Raw genomic sequence first — 7,096 nt, 5'->3', positions numbered from 1 at the left:
AGTCAGGAGGCGTTTTCAGGGAAGGGTGGGCTTGGGTGGTTGCAGCTCCTTTATACAGTTTTGTCGCAATGGGCAGAAAGTCCTTTATAACAATATTTAAGCCATTTGCCATAACATTCCAGTCTCTCAGAAGTCCTGTGAGGAGCAGCTGAGAGAGCAGGGGTGGTTTAGCCTAAAGGAGAGGAGATCCACTCTAGCTCTTTTTAAGTATTTAATATTTAAGCTACAGCTTGGTCTGTTCTAACTATTATTAATGTTCAGATTTTTAGCTCCTGGTTTCAGTAGGATCCATCTCTGAATTGCACAACATAGCCATATAGTACAAGTAAAGCCCAACTAGAGGCCTGACAATACTAGCTACTTACACCAAACAAGCATTTAGCTACTTTCAAATGCTATAAAATTTTTAGCACCAGTATATGCCTTGAATCTGCCATGAATTGGGTTCTGGATTTTCAGAGTTCCATTGTTGCTCCTTCCAGTTTCATTGAGGCTTTGTTGCTGATCTGGGATATCCTCCCTTCAAAATGGCTTCTGGATTCCCAAAACAGACACCGACACCTCGTCCTTGGTCCAGGGAAATGCTGAAGTCTTTTACTGTAAGTAGCCACTGGGGCTGTGTTAAGGCTGGAAACTCCCCTCGCGTCCCTCCTCTCCCTGCCCCTGTTGTCCAGCAGCGCTGTGAAGCTGCAGACCCCCTCTCCACCTCTTTGTGCCCTGCTCCTGTTGGTGGGGGCTGTCCTGGTGCAGTAGGGAACGCCGTGTGTTGCCTCAGGCTCTTGCCTGGCTGTGCCACCGGAGCCAAGTTAAAGCAATGTGCAGCTGAAGCCCGGAGCGTGTGTTCTCTCCCTTTCCCTTTGCCACAGCAATTCCTTCTGTCAGGCTGGGCACTCACCTGTGCTGTGTAGTAAGCACATTTCTCTCTCTCTCAAGATTTTTCATCCAGGTGCACAGAGAAAAAGAAAGAGAAAATAATTTCTATTTCTGCTCCTTGTTTTTCCTATGTGGATTGTGTTTAGAAAATTGTTCACCTAGAGTGATTACTTAATTAGAGTCTAGTGACAATTGTTTGAACCTAATAACCAATCAGATCCACCTGTGGCTAGACTCTCAAAAACAAAGTCACAAGTTGTTAGTTAGTTAGTTAGGTATCTAGTAGTCAGAATTGCCACAGCAATTCCTTCTGTCAGGCTGGGCACTCACCTGTGCTGCTCTCACCAACCTGCCCTTGGGCACCTGGGCATGTTGGTGGGAGGAAGCTCAAGCTCTGCCCAGAGCCTTGAGAGACACGGCTGGTCCCAGCTAGAAGAGGTTCCAAGCCAGCTGTTCTCTCTCGTCTCCTGTGTGGGCGCAGATCCAGCCCTGCAGGCAGCGCTGGAGTCAGGGCCACAAAGGTCCCTTGGGGTCTGGAGCTCCCTGGACTGAAGATGCCCCACTGCTGAGGCTCTGCCAAGGAGATCCCTCTGTTTTCTTGTCTGGAGGGGCCTGTGAGCCCAGACCAAGAAAACAAATGCTGATGAACAGAGAGAAGGAAAACTTGGACACATTCCTGTGCACCTCACTCTTGCTACAACGTTCCTTTCTTGCCTCTCTTGGACTCACACAGCAGCGACATCTCCTTGCTGGGAGTTCTGAGTGTTGTGCAGGGATGGGGTTAGGGGAGTTGTGAGAGCTCCTCCCCACTCTCTGAAAAGGTCACTGCCTCAATCCAATGAAACTAAAGAGGAAACAAATGCCCAAAGAGCAGAACGCCCCCAAGATGTCACATTAAATCACGGAGAAGCCTATGGGACAGGGCCACGTGGTTGGAGTATGTGTATTGCACTCTGTACTCATAATTTATTGGTGCTAAGTATTTCAGCAGGAAAATTCCAGGGCTTCCAGGACTGTCCTAGACTATGTGTTCTCAAATTGTTCACCAGTGCCACTCGTTCAAGAAAAGCCTTTCTGAACAAGCCCATCTCTGAGGCTCTCGCTGGTTTATTTTTGCCTTTCAGCTGCGTCCCTCTAAGTCCCTGTGGGAAAAGTTTTTCAGCATGAAGAAGAAGATCGAAGCCAGGAGGAGTATTCTGCCCAGCATTAACCCAGTTCTAGACAAGAGTGAGCCTCATCAGAAGGTAGCCTTTTCCTGCTCTTTTCCTTTCTGTTTGATGTGAAGTTTGAAGAGGGTGTGTGCTTGTGACAGGCTTGCCTCCAGCAAAATGCCTCAGTGTCCAGGTCCTGTTGTCAGTGCAAACTGCTGGTAGTGGTGGACTGGGAGTCCTGATCTGCACTGAGCCAACACAAATAACCTCTGCTGAAGCTGCCTAAATTGCTAAAACAGTGGGGGGAAGGCTGGGGACACAAAGGCACAAAGTTGCTATTTGCCATTCTCCTGCTGAAGTAGCCACCTCTTGCTTTGGTGTGGTCGCCATCAAATGCTCGGGGTCACGGGATTCCCTCCAGAGTGGCAGCGTTGGCCTTTGAAGGCCAAGGACCTGCAGTAACTACTTCAGATTTAACAAAACAAACGACATGAATGCTTTGGGGTGGAACAATGCGTTGGACCCTGACGGGGTGTTAGATTTTGCAGGCTGCCAGATGTGCAGGGGACTCGCCCTGGGCAGAGGGGAACGGATGTGCTTTATCTGCATCAGTGCCTACCTAGAGGTGTGTTTAAAGCTGCTTTTCTGGCAGGACTGGCTCAGTCTAAAGCACAGTCCAAAGGGGTAGGTGAGCGAGGTGGGCTGTTGAGCAGGAAATTGGCAGCAAGAGACATGTAAGACACTGGGTAAGGATTGCCCTGGAGAGGGGCGTTGGGAACACCTCAGGGAAGGGCACAACTGAGGGACAGGGTGCTGCAGCCACTCCCTTCAGCAGCCTGTGCCTCCTGTGGAGTCACACAGGAGACCTGCTTGTGTCTCTGGAGTGACAGCAGTGTGGCTGGAGAAGGCAGACAAAGCAGGGCAGAGTTTTCTCAAAGCAGTGTCTCTGCTCCAGAAGCATTTGCTGTTGTTGTGTCATTCCAGACATGCCTCTACAATGGTATCATGTCAGATAGCAATAATCACAAGAAAGCACCCATTTAAAGCACATGGAAAAAGGAGATACCAACTCTACTTTCACCCAAGCTGCTGAGAAAATAACTGAACCTTATCCTCATTCAGCATTCACCTCATTTGTCTTTTTCCTAACTTCTGTGTTACTTTATTTTTGCTTTCCCTCAGTTTGAAACGCACTAACTTTTAAATACAATGAAAGGGGACAAAATCATCGAAGCAAAAGAAAACTATTTCTTAGTAAAGATTCAGCTGTGCTGGGCATGGCTGCTTCCCCCTGGAGACAAACAAACACACCCTCAGAGGAAATGGCAATCTTTCTATCCCCTTTATAGCCGGCCAGGGCGGTCCCTGTCCCCTTTCCCCTTGGATGGGTACTTGGGAACTTCCATTCTGTCCAACTGCCAGCTCTTCTGTCCCCTCCCCTCTCATCCTGCTTCCTTTTGGTCAGGTCTTCAAGCCCATCCCTCTCACAGCAACACCCAACAAACCAACCTGAACAAATTCAAACTACAAACAACACATAGAACCAACACATTCCATGATTTCACTTAATAACCTTTTGGCTGCAGCAAAACGTCACCTTATCTCTCTCACCTCCTCTGGTACTCTTCTCTTCTTACTGATGTCTAAGTTCTAGATCAAAAAAGGTATTTGCAGTTGTGTGGGCCTTGGTTTCCCTGTCTCAGAGTAAAGGACATCCCAAAATCGTTTCCCATGGAGTCTGATGTAAATTTGTGGGTTTTACTTACTCCATGAGTGCTCACGCAGTGCCCCAGAGCTCTGTGACCACACGGGCCCAGGGCTGTGCTTCAGGTAAGTGCTGCCTGGCATTCTGGAGAAGGAAACCTGGAGAAATACACCCCAAAAGAGCAGCTTGCCTTGCGCCTGCTCTGTGTGGCCCAGCAGCTCTTGGTCAGCTCAGAGCAGAGGTGGGTGAGCCACTGTTTGCCCAGTGTGGGCTGGGCAGACGTGCTCACCCCGAGCCTGTACTTCACTGGGGGTCAGTGTAAGGGATCCTTCATGAACCTTCCTCCCAGCAGCTGAACCTCTCCCTGCTCTCTCTCGCCTCTCCAGCTGTCGTCAGTTCCCCTGAAGCAGAGCTTGTTTCAGATTTCCCCACCAGAGGTGGTATTTCAGAACTTTGTCACCCATGAGGTCTCTGAAATGGTGCTGTCTATCATGAATAAGGACCAGGTAAGTGCTGGGGTGTGGAGCTTTAACACTGTGCTGGAAGAGGAGAGTGCTGTCATTCCCAGAGTGTACAGCAAAGCAAGTTATCTGCTGCAGCACATCCACCAGAAAATGTCTCAGCACCTTTGTTCTGCAAGGTGGTGGAAATCTTACTCTGCTGGGAATTGTCCCCTGATTTTGGCCATGTGTTGATGGTATCTATCCCAGAGGAGCTGCCTTCTCTCGAAAGCTCTGGATTGATAGGAGTGTTGAGGGCTGTGCAGTTCTTACCTGCTCTCATGCCTTGCCTTGAGTGTGTGCCACATCCTGTGTCTCCTTGCTTAATCTTGGCTCCTCTGCCTCTCTCAGCCTGTTTGGCTCCCTTTGTGCAGCTCTCAGTCAAAGCTCAGGGGCTGAGTCTTCTCCACTTTATGCTGGAATCACTTCTCATTAATGGCACTGGCACTGCAGGAAGTGTCTTCTGAAACAGCCCTGGAATCAGGCTGCGGTAGCAGAAGCAGCAGGAGGCTTTAGGTGCCACTTCAGGCCCCTGCTGGGCTTCATCCAGCTCTGCTCAGGTTTTCCAAAAGCACCATGGTGCTCTGCTTTCCCTTTGGAGAACCTCAGCACATCCAAAGCCATGTGCTCCTGGAGGTTTTCACCGTCACTTGAAGAAATTGTGATTGTTTTGCAGTTTCCCAAGAGAGTTGAGAGGGCAAAAGCTGAAAAATGTCAGCAGTTGTGTTCCACTGTAAAGGGGAACACTGAGACCATTTGAATTTCAGTCAGGGCAACATTTTCTCAAATGAGCCTTGTGCCAAGAGTAGGCTGATGGCAAGAGATGGGAGGGAGTCAAAATCATCTGGTTTAGACTTTTTGAGAGCATTTTGGTGCTCGGGGGTTGATATCTGTGTGCTAGAAAATGCATGTTTGCTGTGTCTGTGTGTCCCAGAGGGCAGAACCTGGCCTGCTGGCTGCAGGCAGGAATGCCCAGCAGCCCAGCTTGCCTGCACAGGCAGCAAGAACCCCTGGAGAGACAAGACTGGCTTTTGATACTGGAACCACACTGTGAGTCAGTGCTGGTCATGTTTCTCCAGGCAGAAAACGCCTTCGAAGCCCACAGTCGGTAGGCACAGCCTGTCTGTGTTTCCGTCACTTTTGGCAAGCTGATTGCTCCCATGGTTTTATGATTCTTCCTTGCTGCTTTTCTGCCCATTCAAATTCTCTTTGCCATCTCCTCATTTTAGGGTTTGTCTTGCTGTGTTCCTTTTGGTTTTCAGGTTTGCTTTATTCCCAGTAAGGCCACAGTGTTTGGTCTCCTCTCTTGCTGGTCTGCCTGCATGACTGTATCCCCAGAACTGCCCTACCCAAACCAGATCTGCTAGAAGGGAATTTCTTCCTTCCCCCAGGATAATGTGCTGGTTTGCTTTCAGGCAGCACATTCCCCCTCTGGAACACGACTACTGCATGGCTGGGTGCAGGCAGGAGCCAGCAGGTTTTTTGGCCTGTTGAATATGCAGATGACTTGGTTCAGGTGCTCTGTCTCCATCCTGCTGGTGCTGACCTGCTCGGCCCTTCCTTCCCACCAGGCAGTGCCCTACTGCCCCTGGCCAAAATGCTGGACCCAGAGAGAAGGGATTCGAGTTCACCCTTGGGAATTCTGTGCCTGTACCTCCACAGCTGAAAGTGCTTTGGAAAGGGGGTCAAGGAGGGATGTCAGCAGGGCACGGACAGGTCTCCTCTCGTGCTGTTTCCACAAGTGGCAAAACCATGGTTTCATGTCTTTCCCGCAGTTTCCTCAGGTGGTGAAGGTCTCCATGGAGAGCTCGCCTTACTTCCAGCTCACGTGCTCCAACGACGCGTACCGTGTCGTGCTGCCAGGCGCGTCCGCCCCCGTGCGCATCCGCTTCACCCCCGAGGAGAACAAGGTGAGACTGGAGGAGCCAAAGCACAGGATTGTCTCCAAAGCCACTGTGCTCCCTGCGCTCTGTGCACCCCCACATTCCATGCTGCGAGCCTGGCTCCAGGCCGTGGGCAGGCAGCCTGCAGCCAGTCACAGCCTGGCACGTGCTGTCAGGCACTGCGCCCGGGCCTGGCAGGCTCTGCTTCCCCTCCCTGCGCATTCCTGAGCCTTCCCAGGGGAAGATGCGCAGGGAACAGTGAAAGTGACAGAGGGGCCTTGATAGATCTTCCGCCATCTCTAGGTACAGTGGAAGGCATTTCATTATTATGGAAAACACTAGAGGAACAAAGAGGTGGGAGAGCTTTCCTCCTTCCTGACTGGCAACAGCTTCCCTGCCTCTCCCTGGGCTGGAGCAAAGACGGTGCTTTTCCACACCCTCTGTTCTCCAGCTGTGGGAACCCCGGGCAAGGGGAATATCCCCCTGTCTGCCCTGGGGTGCTCTGACTCCCAAGAAAACACTGACTTTGACCCTCATTCATGGAGAAGGCCTCCTAAGCCTCAGAGTAAACCAGGAACCACAAAAGTGTGAAACGGACTGTAAAAATTGGAGATAGTAGTATAGTATGTCACATGAGTAAGAAATTGAAGTTTTAAGATTTTTAGTGCGTTATAGATAGGTTCAAAATAGAAGATACACGGTGGTGTCTCGAGTTCCTTTCTTCTCTCATCTTCTTCCTCTTTTTTCTTAAGTTTAAGTAGTATCTTGTAATTAAGTTAAAAAAATCTACATTGCAAGTTTTTAAGAGTCAGTTATTAAGTTAGAAAAAGAAATAATCTGAGTATCACTTCTTAATTAGGTAGTTTAGTTTTTGATTAAACTTCAAAAGACCTTGCAGCACAAAGTTGTTAACCATTCTTGTGCTGTTTTCACACATACAAAGTCTAAGCACAGACAGTGTCCTAAAGTTTTGATAAGATAACA

At 49.5% G+C, this 7,096-nt stretch overlaps 1 long non-coding RNA gene across 1 annotated transcript; it reads left to right on the top strand.

The window, feature by feature from the left end:
* Positions 1-516: 516 nt before the first annotated feature.
* LOC128802608 (uncharacterized) lies at positions 517-4,132 on the top strand. The gene is made up of 3 exons (XR_008435510.1): positions 517-599; positions 1,998-2,117; positions 4,116-4,132. It is a non-coding gene; the product is annotated as an uncharacterized LOC128802608 (long non-coding RNA).
* Positions 4,133-7,096: the final 2,964 nt, after the last annotated feature.

Source organism: Vidua macroura, unplaced genomic scaffold (assembly GCF_024509145.1).
Source record: "Vidua macroura isolate BioBank_ID:100142 unplaced genomic scaffold, ASM2450914v1 whyUn_scaffold_126, whole genome shotgun sequence".
NCBI classification, from domain to species: domain Eukaryota; kingdom Metazoa; phylum Chordata; class Aves; order Passeriformes; family Viduidae; genus Vidua; species Vidua macroura.
The sequence above is the reverse complement of the archived record's forward strand: the minus strand, read 5'-3'. Positions and strand labels throughout refer to the sequence as shown.